We start from the raw sequence: 11,975 nt of genomic DNA, 5'->3' as shown, positions 1-11,975 counted from the left end.
AAACACTTTTCAAATCATACAATTGCCCCCATCGACTACTGTGAGAATTAGCTCCTTATCAAAGAATCTACCGGATATTGTTGTCATGCTTATTTATTTTTTATTTGTTGATATGAACTATATGAAATGGTTTCAAACGAGGAAGTGGTTTTGTTGTATAATTAAGCGTATGGTGACTAAAGTGGTAGATGAAACATACGTTTATCCCCCCCCCCCCCCCTTTTTTTTTCTCTCTCTCTCTCTCTCTTCGTTTCCATTTTTTAGTGATTAGGAGCCAGGTTTCAGTATTGGTCGGACATTTAGCTTAAGACGTCCGTCCTTTGTAAAAAGCGACAAGTAATTGTCACGTCAGCCTTTGTTGACCTTTTGGATCAGGATATAATGATATCTTTGGAGGCATAATGTATAAAGGAGAGGCGAGTGCTTAGACACAAACCAACATGGCTGAAATAGGTTACGTTATGTAATGCCTGTGACATCCATATTTCCAAATGGAAAAAGCTGCCAGGCCCCTTTGATGCTATCCTAGTGTAGCATTCGATTGTCTGAAATCAGCGTTCCTGACAAGGCTTTTGGGTCAAAGGCCAAAGCCATTACACTGCACCGGTTAAAATGAATTGAAAACTGCACTGCACCGATTCCGATGATGACAGATTTATGGGAATGTACTCTTTTATTCACAGCTGGAGTTATCTCCTCCCATTGCCCCTATCTAATCTAACCAGACGATTGTGGTTTTGTCCATTTTATTTTTCGTTAGTGTGTTTGTCTGGCCAGTATCAACCCTCCACCGTTCTTGTCGTAGCTTCATATAATATAAAAAAAATAAGACGCATGATGCATACTGCCAATCAAAAGCAGCTAGATTTGAACAAATAGAAATTCTTCCCCCAAAATGAGTCTTCCTTGCAGGATGTCGCCGATTATCTTGACTCATTTTATTCTCTTTGCGGCTTTGTGGTCTCTGGGTTACACGACTCGTCACATCAAGGCAGACAGGTTCGAATCTCACTGTAACCCAAGCAAAATTTCAGAAGGCTCTTTACTTACTATTTTTTTTGCGGTACTCTGGTGTAACATGAGTACCTGACTCTGTATAAAAGAAACCGTTATAGAGCTTACACTTGCAGTGTTCATATCTCGTCCAACATGCTCTGTGTTGGTATTCTTGGCGTGATACCCCATGTAAAGCGTTTTAGTCTATTTAAGTGAATATTGGGTCATTAAACGCCTACGTTTAAAAATGTATCATTGTCAGCTTCCAAATGTTTCACTTCCATCAGTATCAGACATAAGTTTTGTTTCTCAAAACCGTTGTAGGAAAAACAAACAAACTCTCCCCCCCCAAAAAAAAAAAAAAAAAAAAAAAACAAAAACAAAACCAAAACAAAACAAAACAAACAAAAATAAAAAACAACAAAAAAAAAAACAAAAAACAAAAACAAAAAAAACAAACAACAAAACAACAACATTATTTAGAAACAAGAAGGTGAATTGAACTGTGAACGTTTTCCTACTCTGTAATATGCCAAGATTAAGCCAACCAATCGTCTCAGCTCACGTCTGCGTCGGATTCTTGTCGTTGTCACCAATATCCTAAAATTAGACGTTCTTTTTCATAAACAAATCCAGTCAGAGTGAAAAGAAAGTTTTACGATTTGTCTGAATCTATAGTTGGTTATCAATGGCCAACGAAGGAGTGAAAATGGAGAGGATACGTATAGGACCCCTCTCCATTTTCACTCTTTCGTTAGTATTTTCACGATCACAGGCTTCAGACAGCCACTGCCGTTTTCTACTTATCAATGGCCTCAACCTTTTCTAATCCATTGCCACATAGCATGTGTGCTTGCCGTGTCAGTTTGTGTCTGTCTGTTTGAATGCCCTCCCTGTCTGACCGTTCCATTCATGGTTTTCTCTTTCAATTCCGGTTTTAAAAAAATGTATTTTGGTTCGACCACAACGGCCTTATTGTTCTTCTCGTAGACTGAACTCTTCGCAGTGCTGTGGGTTTTCACAATTTAGAGTTGAACATGCAGTGCACTCCCTTGGTTTTCATTGTTAACGTGCAGTCATAGCATATCTCAACCCCACCCTCACCCAAACTGTCTATATCTGCCTATCTATCTATCTATCTATCTATCTATCTATCTATCTATCTATCTATCTATCTATCTATCTATCTATCTATCTATCTATATATCTATCTATCTATCTATCTATCTATCTATCTATATTCTATCTATCTATCTATCTATCTATCTATCTATCTATCTATCTATCTATCTATCTATCTATCTATCTATCTATCTATCTATCTATCTATCTATCTATCATATCTATCTATCTATCTATCTATCTATCTATCTATCTATCTATCTATCTATCTATCTATCTATCTATCTATCTATCTATCTATCTATCTATCTATCTATCTATCTACTATCTATCTATCTATCTATCTATCTATCTATCTATCTATCTATCTATCTATCTATCTATCTATCTCCCTACATGAAACAAAAGCCACATGCTACTTGCTTTTTTGTTTGTTTTTGTTTTTGTTTTTTTTTTAATTTTAATTTATTTATTTTTGTTTTGTTTTGTTTTTTACCGCCACTCGTCGTTCTGTATCTTCGTGGCTCCAACAGTAGCCAGTGAGTTGTATGTACCCAGCATAGCCCAAGTCCTTCAGACTTGCCACATTCATGATATCATACAATTCCCCCAGTCATCCAGATTAACTTCTTGGAATAGACCAGACATCATTTGGGTACTTTCGATGAAAATGGCTTCGGTCTGGGAGGATATCGATTTTGCCTGCCAAGACGATAATGAGATAGCTTTTTCTCGGCCCGTCTCATATATAAAAGTCAATATTGAGTTTCAAATCCTTAGGTCTATTGAAAATTGAGTTTCTATTTGCTAATGCGGCCATATATATATATATATATATATATATATATATATATATATATATATATATATATATATACATATATATAATGATATTATTGGAGGAAGATTATAAGATGGAAAGAGGAAGGGGTAGGGGGGGGGGTAGGGGGGGTCGAAGGGTAGAATTATTTTGTCATGACATATACGTGTTACATGTTTGTCATGTTATTGCTCTCCATAAATAATATTCCATTCCCTTGTTTTGATATGCCTAAGATTTTATTATGTATGTCTCATGGTGTCTAGTTTCACCTGCATATTTTATGCAAGTTTCGGATGTCGTTACTTGTAAGAAAAGGCGAGGACAAGTTTATTTAAACACACATATTTACACACACACACTCACACACACACACACACACACAGAGAGAGAGAGAGAGAGAGAGAGAGAGAGAGAGAGAGAGAGAGAGAGAGAGAGAGAGAGAGACCCGTACACACAATCACTGTTGTCTACCATTAATATGTTTTGAAATTGATATTCTCGTGTTCACATTCCATCTGAATATTTACCACGTTTTGTTTTTTAAAAGTCAATTCATCCACTGGTGTTTTAATTGATTTGTTATTTAGTTGTGGAGGTAAAAGAGACAAATTGGGGAGCAGGCACTGCTGTAAGATAAATCTTTGAACAAGTATATACACTGTTTGAAGAAACAGTGAAAAATGAAACAGTGCCAGACCAAGCAAGAAATAAAGAAAGATAGTACGCCTTAGGTTCGATCGAGGCAGGTCGATATTTTTGGATGTTTTTTTTCTTGTATTTTATTTTTCTTGCTTGGTCCAGCACTGATTCATATACATTTTTTTTTCAAATCTACAAAGTTAAAGGCAAAGGAGAGGAGGAATAAATAATCTGTCAAGACAAAAAAAAAAAAAAAAAAAAGAAGTAAAACCCGAATCTTCTCAGAGGCGTTTTGTAAGATGACGACAGAAATTTGAGTCTAGATTTCAATAAATATGAATGGTTAGAGGATCGCCCCTGGTGAACTTACGTCATCTGGTATTCATTTTGGTATAAAGAGGCGTACATACGATTGCAGCCCTCCTTAGCATCTGCTGGGTGCCAAATATTTGGGGAAAATAGAAAGGAAAAAACAAAAAACAAAAACAAAACAGACCAGATTCTCGATTGCCTGTTATCTCACCAATTACCCGCTATCGACTCGAAATTAACGGAATAGAAAATAATAATCATTCATAATATTGTAATGATTATCCTCAAAATTTGCTTCTCGTTCGTCCTTTTCTTTGGGTTGTAAAATTTACGTTAACAGCGTTGGAAAATTATAGACTAAGCATCAACACTGTCCACACTCCCCTTCTCTCTCTCTCTCTCTCTCTCTCTCTCTCTCTCTCTCTCTCTCTCTCTCTCTCTCTCTCTCGACGACCCTATGATATTATATATACATTTATTATTTTAAAATATCTTTTATTGAAAAAAATTTTTTTTGTGCCGGCGTTCTACATTGAAACATCTTGTTATTATTTAACAAAAGGGATGAACGCTACAAAATGTCTATTGTTCTTTGAATTCCTTAACATTGAAGTATTTTCGTATTGAAGGGTTACCAAAAGCTCAGTTGGTAGAGCACTTGCCTTAACAACAAAGGAACTGATAATGATTTCCTGTGTAATAGAGATTTTTTTTTTTGGACCCCTGTTCCGCACATCACTAGTTGGCTAGCTGGGCCTTTTAGATTTAGACAAGGGTCCTATCCAATTGGTAGCAAACAATTTCGACGAACCGTTTTACTCGACAGAAGCCGGGATACTCCTAAACGGGCCTTATAGTAATAACGGACACCTGTTATTTGTCGAAATTTTACAAAATCGACTTTTTGATACAGACACACATACACACACAGGAACACACTCACACACCCACATTTTCGTACTTCCTCAATTATCCTATCCTGCTATTTTTTTTAAAAAAAGGAGTAAGAAAGAAATGATAAAACTGATAAAAGCATATTAACTAAAGTTTTCCCCAGAGAAACGTAGGATTAGCTGGAAAAGTGCCCGGACTGAAATAAACTGTACCTGTTAACGAACTCAACAGATGTTCCTCTAGCCATCAGCCATATTGCCGTGTATCTCTTAAAATAATTTGTGTTCGTTGATTTTTATTGGAAGTTCGTGTTGTAACAAAAAATATGCCAATGTTTTAGATGGAGTGTGTGTCTTGAACTCACCTATCAAATTATACATTGTGGCCTAGGGAAATTGGCATAGAGCCTACGTTGTTGGAAAGAAATCTTGTAGAAATCTCACCGTACTCAGGTGTAAAATGAGTACCTGGCCGTTAACAGCGTTGTCTCTGTTTTGTAATATCGCCTTACGGGCGTCATGTCCCGTCCTACATGTTAAGTGTTGCTGTTGGCCAGGGACCCCTTGTAAAGCGCTTTGAGCACGTTTAGTGGATATTGCCCTATATTAATGCTTTATTAAAATTAGCTGTATAGCTGGTAGTCATTTTTGGTAGTCATTATAATGTACATCATACTGTGAGGCCATGTGGTCTTGTGCTATGACAACACTCGCCTTCGGATCGGAAGTTCCTGGGTTCGAGTCCCACTCTGAGCAACGCATAGTCGAATAGTTGGAAAATAATAGTTCTATACTCACATTCTCTCACCGTACTCAGATGTAAAATAAATACTTGGCCGTTTACAGCTTTGGAATGTCGTCTAACTGCGGCTTGTCTCGTCCTACATGTTAAATGTTGCTGCTGGCTAGAGGAGACCACTTATAAAGCGCTTTGAGCACGTTTAGTGGATATTGCGCTATATAGACGCTTACGTTTTAAAAAAGTTTTGTGTCCACAATGAAATATTGGAACAACAGCTATACCCCATATATTAAAAAATTGTAATATAAAAAATCAAACAACAATATCACCATCATCATCATCATCAACAACAACAACAACAACAACAACAACAACATCAACAACAAAACACAAAAAAGAAGAAGAAGAAGAAGAAGAAGAAGAAGAAGAAGAAGAAGAAGAAGAAGAAGAAGAAGAAGAAGAAGAAGAAGAAGAAGAAGAAGAAGAAGAAGAGAAGAGAGAAGAAGAAGAAGAGAAAAGAAGAAGAAGAAGAGAAGAAGAAAAAAAAGAAGAAGAACAGATGTAAGAAATAGAAGTAAGAAAGAAAGAAAGAAAGAAAAAAGAGAAAAGAGAAAGAAAGAAGAAAGAAGAAAAAGAAGAAGAAGAAGAGAAAAAAGAAGAAAAAAAGAAGAAAGAAAGAAAAAGAAGAGAAGAAAAGAAGAAGAAAAGAAAAGAGAAAAAAAAGAAGAAAGAAGAAGAAAGAAAAGAAAAAGAAGAAGAGAAAAGAAAAAAAAAAGAAAAGAGAAAAGAAGAAGAAGAAAAGAAAAGAAGAAAAGGAGAAGAGAAAGAAAAAAGAAAGAAGAAGAAGAAAAGAAGAGAAGAAGAGAGAGAGGGAGAAGAAAGGAGAGAAGAAGAGGAGGGGAGAGAAAAAAAGAAAAAGGAAAAAAGAAAGAAAAAGAAAGAGAAGAAAAGAAAGAAGAAGAAGGAGAGGAGGAGAAAAAAAGGCAGAAACAAACAAGACAAAAAATTTGAAATCTGATGTAATAGTCTATAAAATTTTGTAGGAAAAGAAATCGCGTTAAAAACAAACAAAAACACAATCTTTTAAAACGTTTAATGATACAATAAATGCTAGATAAGTGATATGACAACGACTGGGGACTTAGCGAGATGAAACCATCATCACCTCCAGTGTTAACGTTATGATTAGCGGTATGAAAATCACCAGAAACCTGTCACGTGGGAAATCCCTAACATCAGCATAATTAATCGGACATATTTCATTTAATTTGTTTTCAAATTTCGTCAGGAGATAAACTTCCCCCATGTTACTAATATCGCTGGTTACAATGGTGTATGTTATTTTTGTAAACATTCCTGATGTACTGGCTTTCCCCGTAACATGTTTGTGAGAGTCAAGTATAACAGCAGTTACTCTCACTAAACTTCTCTTGACATTTTGTCCAGAATTGTTAAAGACATCGATAAAAATCCTTAAGTTATGAGACTTTATAGGAAAAAAAACACACAAAAAAAACGAGCTTTTATATAGCGCAATATCAACTAAATGTGCTCAAAGTGCTTTACAAGGAGTCCCTGGCCAACAGCAACATCTAACATTTAGGACGGGACATGACGCCTGTTAGGCGATGTTACATTTTTTTTTTTTCGGACAGAGACAACGCTGTAAACGGACAGGTTTTTTTCCCCACCTGAGTATGGTGAGAGAATGTGTGAAGATTCTTTTCCAAGGACTCAACTATGCGCCGAGCGAGGCTCGAACCCAGGACTTTCCGATAGGAAAGCGAGTGTCACACCACTAGACTACACCTAGCCGCACAAAGAAGTACCAATACAGCGTCAAAGAAATATCAGCGTTAACATTTTTCAAAGGTCTTCATTCATCGATAGTTGAAGCTAAATTGTATCGCCAAAATAAAAAGGTGTTTTGTCAGACAGTGTAGGTACATCAGTGAACTGTTTGTATTTCTTTGTTATTCCGGATGTAAGATCTATATACTGTTACTTGTTGAAATAATAATATGTTTGCCACGTGACGGAGAGCAATATATAAAAATATGTTTGTACTCTTAGGAGATACTGATTACAAAAATAACAAGACCTGATACGTCACTGATATATTTTGTTTTCTATTTTATTTTTAATTCACTGACTCTTCTATCTGGTAACGATGAAATGGCGATGAAACAGATTCTTCAATTGAATTTTAAGTCTACGTTTGAAAAAAATCTTATTTACATATTATGTGCTTCGATTTTATCAAATTAATATGATTTCTTAGCTTTGAACTGCTTTAAAAAAAGAAATAAGAAGAAATTCAGCGGAGTTTGTAATTTCAATTTTCTTCTCCCCCTTCACCCTCTCAAAGGATTGGATCTAGGTTCAGTCATTCATGCATTGAATGGAAGAAACACATTAATTAGGCATTATCTTTGAATGCAATGCTATGATTAATGATTACATCACGAGTATTCAGAGTGTTTTTTGACCCAATTGTTAGAGAAGGAATGCTCGATTATAGGAAGTTTATTGAAACTCAGCGTAAGGAAGCGTTGCCTTCCGGTTAATCATCGCGGTCCGTCAAGTGATGAAATTAAACGTAATATGCAATTACAACACAACTAAGTTTGGACTCATTAAGTTTGAATCACTCAACTCGCTGTTATGTCGAACATTCTCTATTTTATCTTCTTTAATCTCATTTACGGTGTAAGGTTATTTATTTACGAAGTTAAATTTTGCGAATTGTTGAATTAAAAAATTAAGATTGTTAATAAACAAGTAAACAAAACAAAATAAATCAAAACAACAAAACAAAGCAAAAACAACCAATCAAACAACCAAAATGGACGGCAATTATAATAAACTGTTGAAGTCAAACGTTCTGGGCATGATTCTCCAACTCGATGGTGTTGTGGATAAAAACTAAAGACCCTGACATTCATCTTCTTTCCATCTTTCAATCAAGTATGTTCGATTGTCTTGTATGCCTTGTTGGCCTGACGAATAAAGCATGGAACGAGATGACTTCGATAAAGAGAGGTCGTGCCTCGAAAAGCTCCATTCAAGACCCAAATTGTTTGCATTTGGGAATGTCCCTATTATCTGTTGCTGTCATCGCCTTGTCCGTCACACGTTCTTTCCTATTTGATGTCATCTGGCCATTTTGGAAATGGCTGCTCCAGTCGCTGAGGTCATCGGTCATTACCATTTGCTGATGACCTTTAACCTTTGAACTTCTCACAAAAGTCTTTTATTTTGTCTGCAGTCTGGCTTTATAATATGTGGTGTTGAATGAAGACATTTAAAGAGTACGAGAGAGTGTTATTGATAAAAGTAAGTAAAGGGTCTTAAAATCGTTACTGATCTGTTTATCACTGAATGAGCTATATTGTAAAAAAAAAAAATATCAGTAAAACAGTTGGGTTTTTTTTCATTTTGTCCAGAAAACGTTAACTTCCTATTCATGCTGTCTGTTATTGGTTGATTAAGATGACCCCCAGCTTGTCAAAAGACTTTAAAAAGATGAGATTTCTGTTTAGTGAGAGACTTGAGCCTATTTGACAAGTTGTCGGTCAGTGAAATCTATCGATAACTGAAGTAGAAGTCAACAGGCCAATTATTGTGCCGTACTCTCTGAAAACAAACAAACATGACTCTTTGTCTTTGTGTGGTGTTTGTGTGATGGAAGTGCAAGTTTTGTAGATGGAATGAAATTACCAAGTCAAATAAATTGTCCATATGGTTAGTGAAAGCCGAGAAATGATAGAGTCAGTTTTGGTGCGGCTGGAAGAAGATGATGAAGAAGAAGGAAGGAAGGGAGAGAGGAAGGAAGGAAGAAAGGGAGAAGAAGAAGATGATGATGAAGAAGAAGAAGAAGAAGAAGAAGAAGAAGAAGAAGAAGAAGAAGAAGAAGAAGAAGAAGAAGAAGAAGAAGAAGAAGAAGAAGAAGAGAAAAAAAAGACTGAGCATAATGATATGGCATTATCTATTGTTTGACATCATGAATACACCCGCGCGCACAAATACATGCACACAACGCACACACACACACACACACACACACACACACATTCACAAACCATACACACGCACACTGTTTTTTGAATTCATCTGAAGAGAGACTCCACTAATTTTTCCCCCTGTAAAATGTGTCCATTCTCCCCTTCCATGTAAGATTTCAGCAATAAATATCTACATGTAATTCTATTACCAGTTGCCAATTTCTTACTTACAGCCTAAGCGCTGAATTTAAACAAGAATTATTTTAAGTGTGGCAAACGAAAACGTTGATTGTCGAGAAGTAACGAGTCCTTAGCAACACTTTAGGTTGGATATTATCTCTCGGTTATATACGCGCAGATTATGATGATTTGATTTGTCAATTTGTTTGAATGCATTGGTTCAACTTTCTTTTAACTGAAGGCCGAGTACCAAGGCCCCACTCTATACAGGAGAACATAAAATTTTTAAAAATGAAAACAAAACAAAACAAACAATAATTCGCAAATATTATTAGGGAGACAAAATGAAATATATTATTTCCATATTTTTATGTTACAGACGGCATTCGATTTGACTTTATGAAATTGTAATAGCGTTCCTTAAGCGTCTTGTCTCGTTATTGTTAGTGTTGCTGTAGTGTTGCTGTTAGCTTGGGATTTCTTTTAACGCGTTCTGAGCACATTTAATGCATATTATTCTATCCAAAAGCTCTCGAGTGTATAGTCAGATATCTCCACGTTTTACCAATAATGATGCAATAATGATATGTATAACTAGCCATTGTCAGTGACGGATATGAGTAGGAGTACTAGAACAAAAACGAATATTGTGTCATACAGCCTGCCGGGGAAAAGGTTGAGGCATTATGAAGTGCATTGAGCATGGCATGCATATCCATGGAGGATAGAAAACTTGTGTGAAATAAGTTCTGAAATACATTTATATCGTGAACGTCGCTTTGTAAGACCTTTCTGTCCCTCAGACAGACTCCGTTCCCACTACGGTGACAAACACTTGTTCCGTACAGTATGCCGACATCGCCGCTTGCCGCACGTTGACAAAACACCTTTCTTATTTTGGCCACAACAGTGTTTACTTCAAATATCGATCGACTAAAGTTATTCCCAACTTGTTAAAAAGTATCAAACACGAGACCAGTTTAGAAGTCTCAGGTTAGAGACTTTTGACAGGCTAAGGTTTATCTTTATCATCTGAAGTAAACGTTTCCTGGCCAAAATGGCATATTTGTAATTTGCTTTGTCATCATACGGCAGCGCTCTCAGTGATAGCAATAATTCCAATCACACTCCGGCACCGACTATGTAAAGTCAATTTGGCATGTTGAAAATTGGAAAAGGTTGACTTAGCTAACAATACAAGTACGGAACATACGTCTATGTTTACCTACTGACCAATCGATATGCATACAAAAGGCCACGTGACGGGAAATCGTATAAAAACATGGCCTACTTGTGAAAGTTGCCCATTCATTAAGTACTTTGGTGTTGTCGTAAATTACTAATCAAACTATCGAGTGAACATTCGGCTTAGGTATACAGTTGTACATTAACAGTACGCATTAAAAAATAAATAAATCTCATTTTAGCCAGAAATTGGCCCGGGTTTGAAATGCCATTTTGACAAGGTGAAGGTCATCTTAAATCTTAACTCATCGATGTTTGCAACTGAAAATATCTGGCCAAAAATGAAGGAAGGTTTTTGTATTACTCATCTTCCTCCTCCTCCTCCTCCTCCTCCTCCTCCTCCTCCTCCTCCTTCTCCTCCTCCTCCTCCTCCTTCCTCCTCTCCTCCTCCTCCTCTTCTCTTCCTTCTTCTCTTCTCTCTTCTTCTTCTTCTTTTCTTCTTCTTCTTCTCTTCTTCTTCTTCTTCTTCTTCTTCTTCTTCTTCTTCTTCTTCTTCTTCTTCTTCTTCTTCTTCTTCTTCTTCTTCTTCTTCTTTTTCTTCCAATAAACACACGGCATTTACCAGAGTTTTCTATTTTTGTCTATAAATTAGATTGTCGACATTTAACTAATCCCGACATAATTCCATCGCGAGGCGATTCCTTGTTTATTTCTTTTTATTTATCATTCATTGTTCATTTTTGTGTTGTTGTTTATTTTTTTAATCTATCCATTTTTTAATTAAAAAAAATAATTAAATTATTTGGTCACATCAGCTGTATCTCTATGATCCTCAATGGCTTGCCTAGTTCTAGAAATTGTTTATAAAACAAATTGGGTCACAAATAATGAAACAAGCTGAGATTTTTAACGCTGTATTATCCGATTTGATGCGATTACAAAGACAATAAGAAGACGCTCTCGCCACTATGAGTAATATAGAGACTCTGTATATTATTGTATATAATATGTTATCGTCCGTCGTCTTCGTTTGTTTTTTCTTTCAGTTTAATGTCTTCATAATACTTTCATATTATGTC

At 36.0% G+C, this 11,975-nt stretch overlaps 1 protein-coding gene across 7 annotated transcripts in view; it reads left to right on the top strand.

Moving 5' to 3' along the window:
- LOC144971441 (protocadherin Fat 1-like) overlaps positions 1-11,975 on the top strand; it is a 281,143-nt gene that overhangs the window by 89,472 nt on the left and 179,696 nt on the right. The window lies entirely within an intron of this gene.

This window comes from Berghia stephanieae, chromosome 4 (genome assembly GCF_034508935.2).
Source record: "Berghia stephanieae isolate SIO BIC M18660-M18661 chromosome 4, UCSD_Bste_1.3, whole genome shotgun sequence".
NCBI lineage: Eukaryota > Metazoa > Mollusca > Gastropoda > Nudibranchia > Aeolidiidae > Berghia > Berghia stephanieae.
This window is presented reverse-complemented; position numbering and strand designations above follow the sequence as displayed.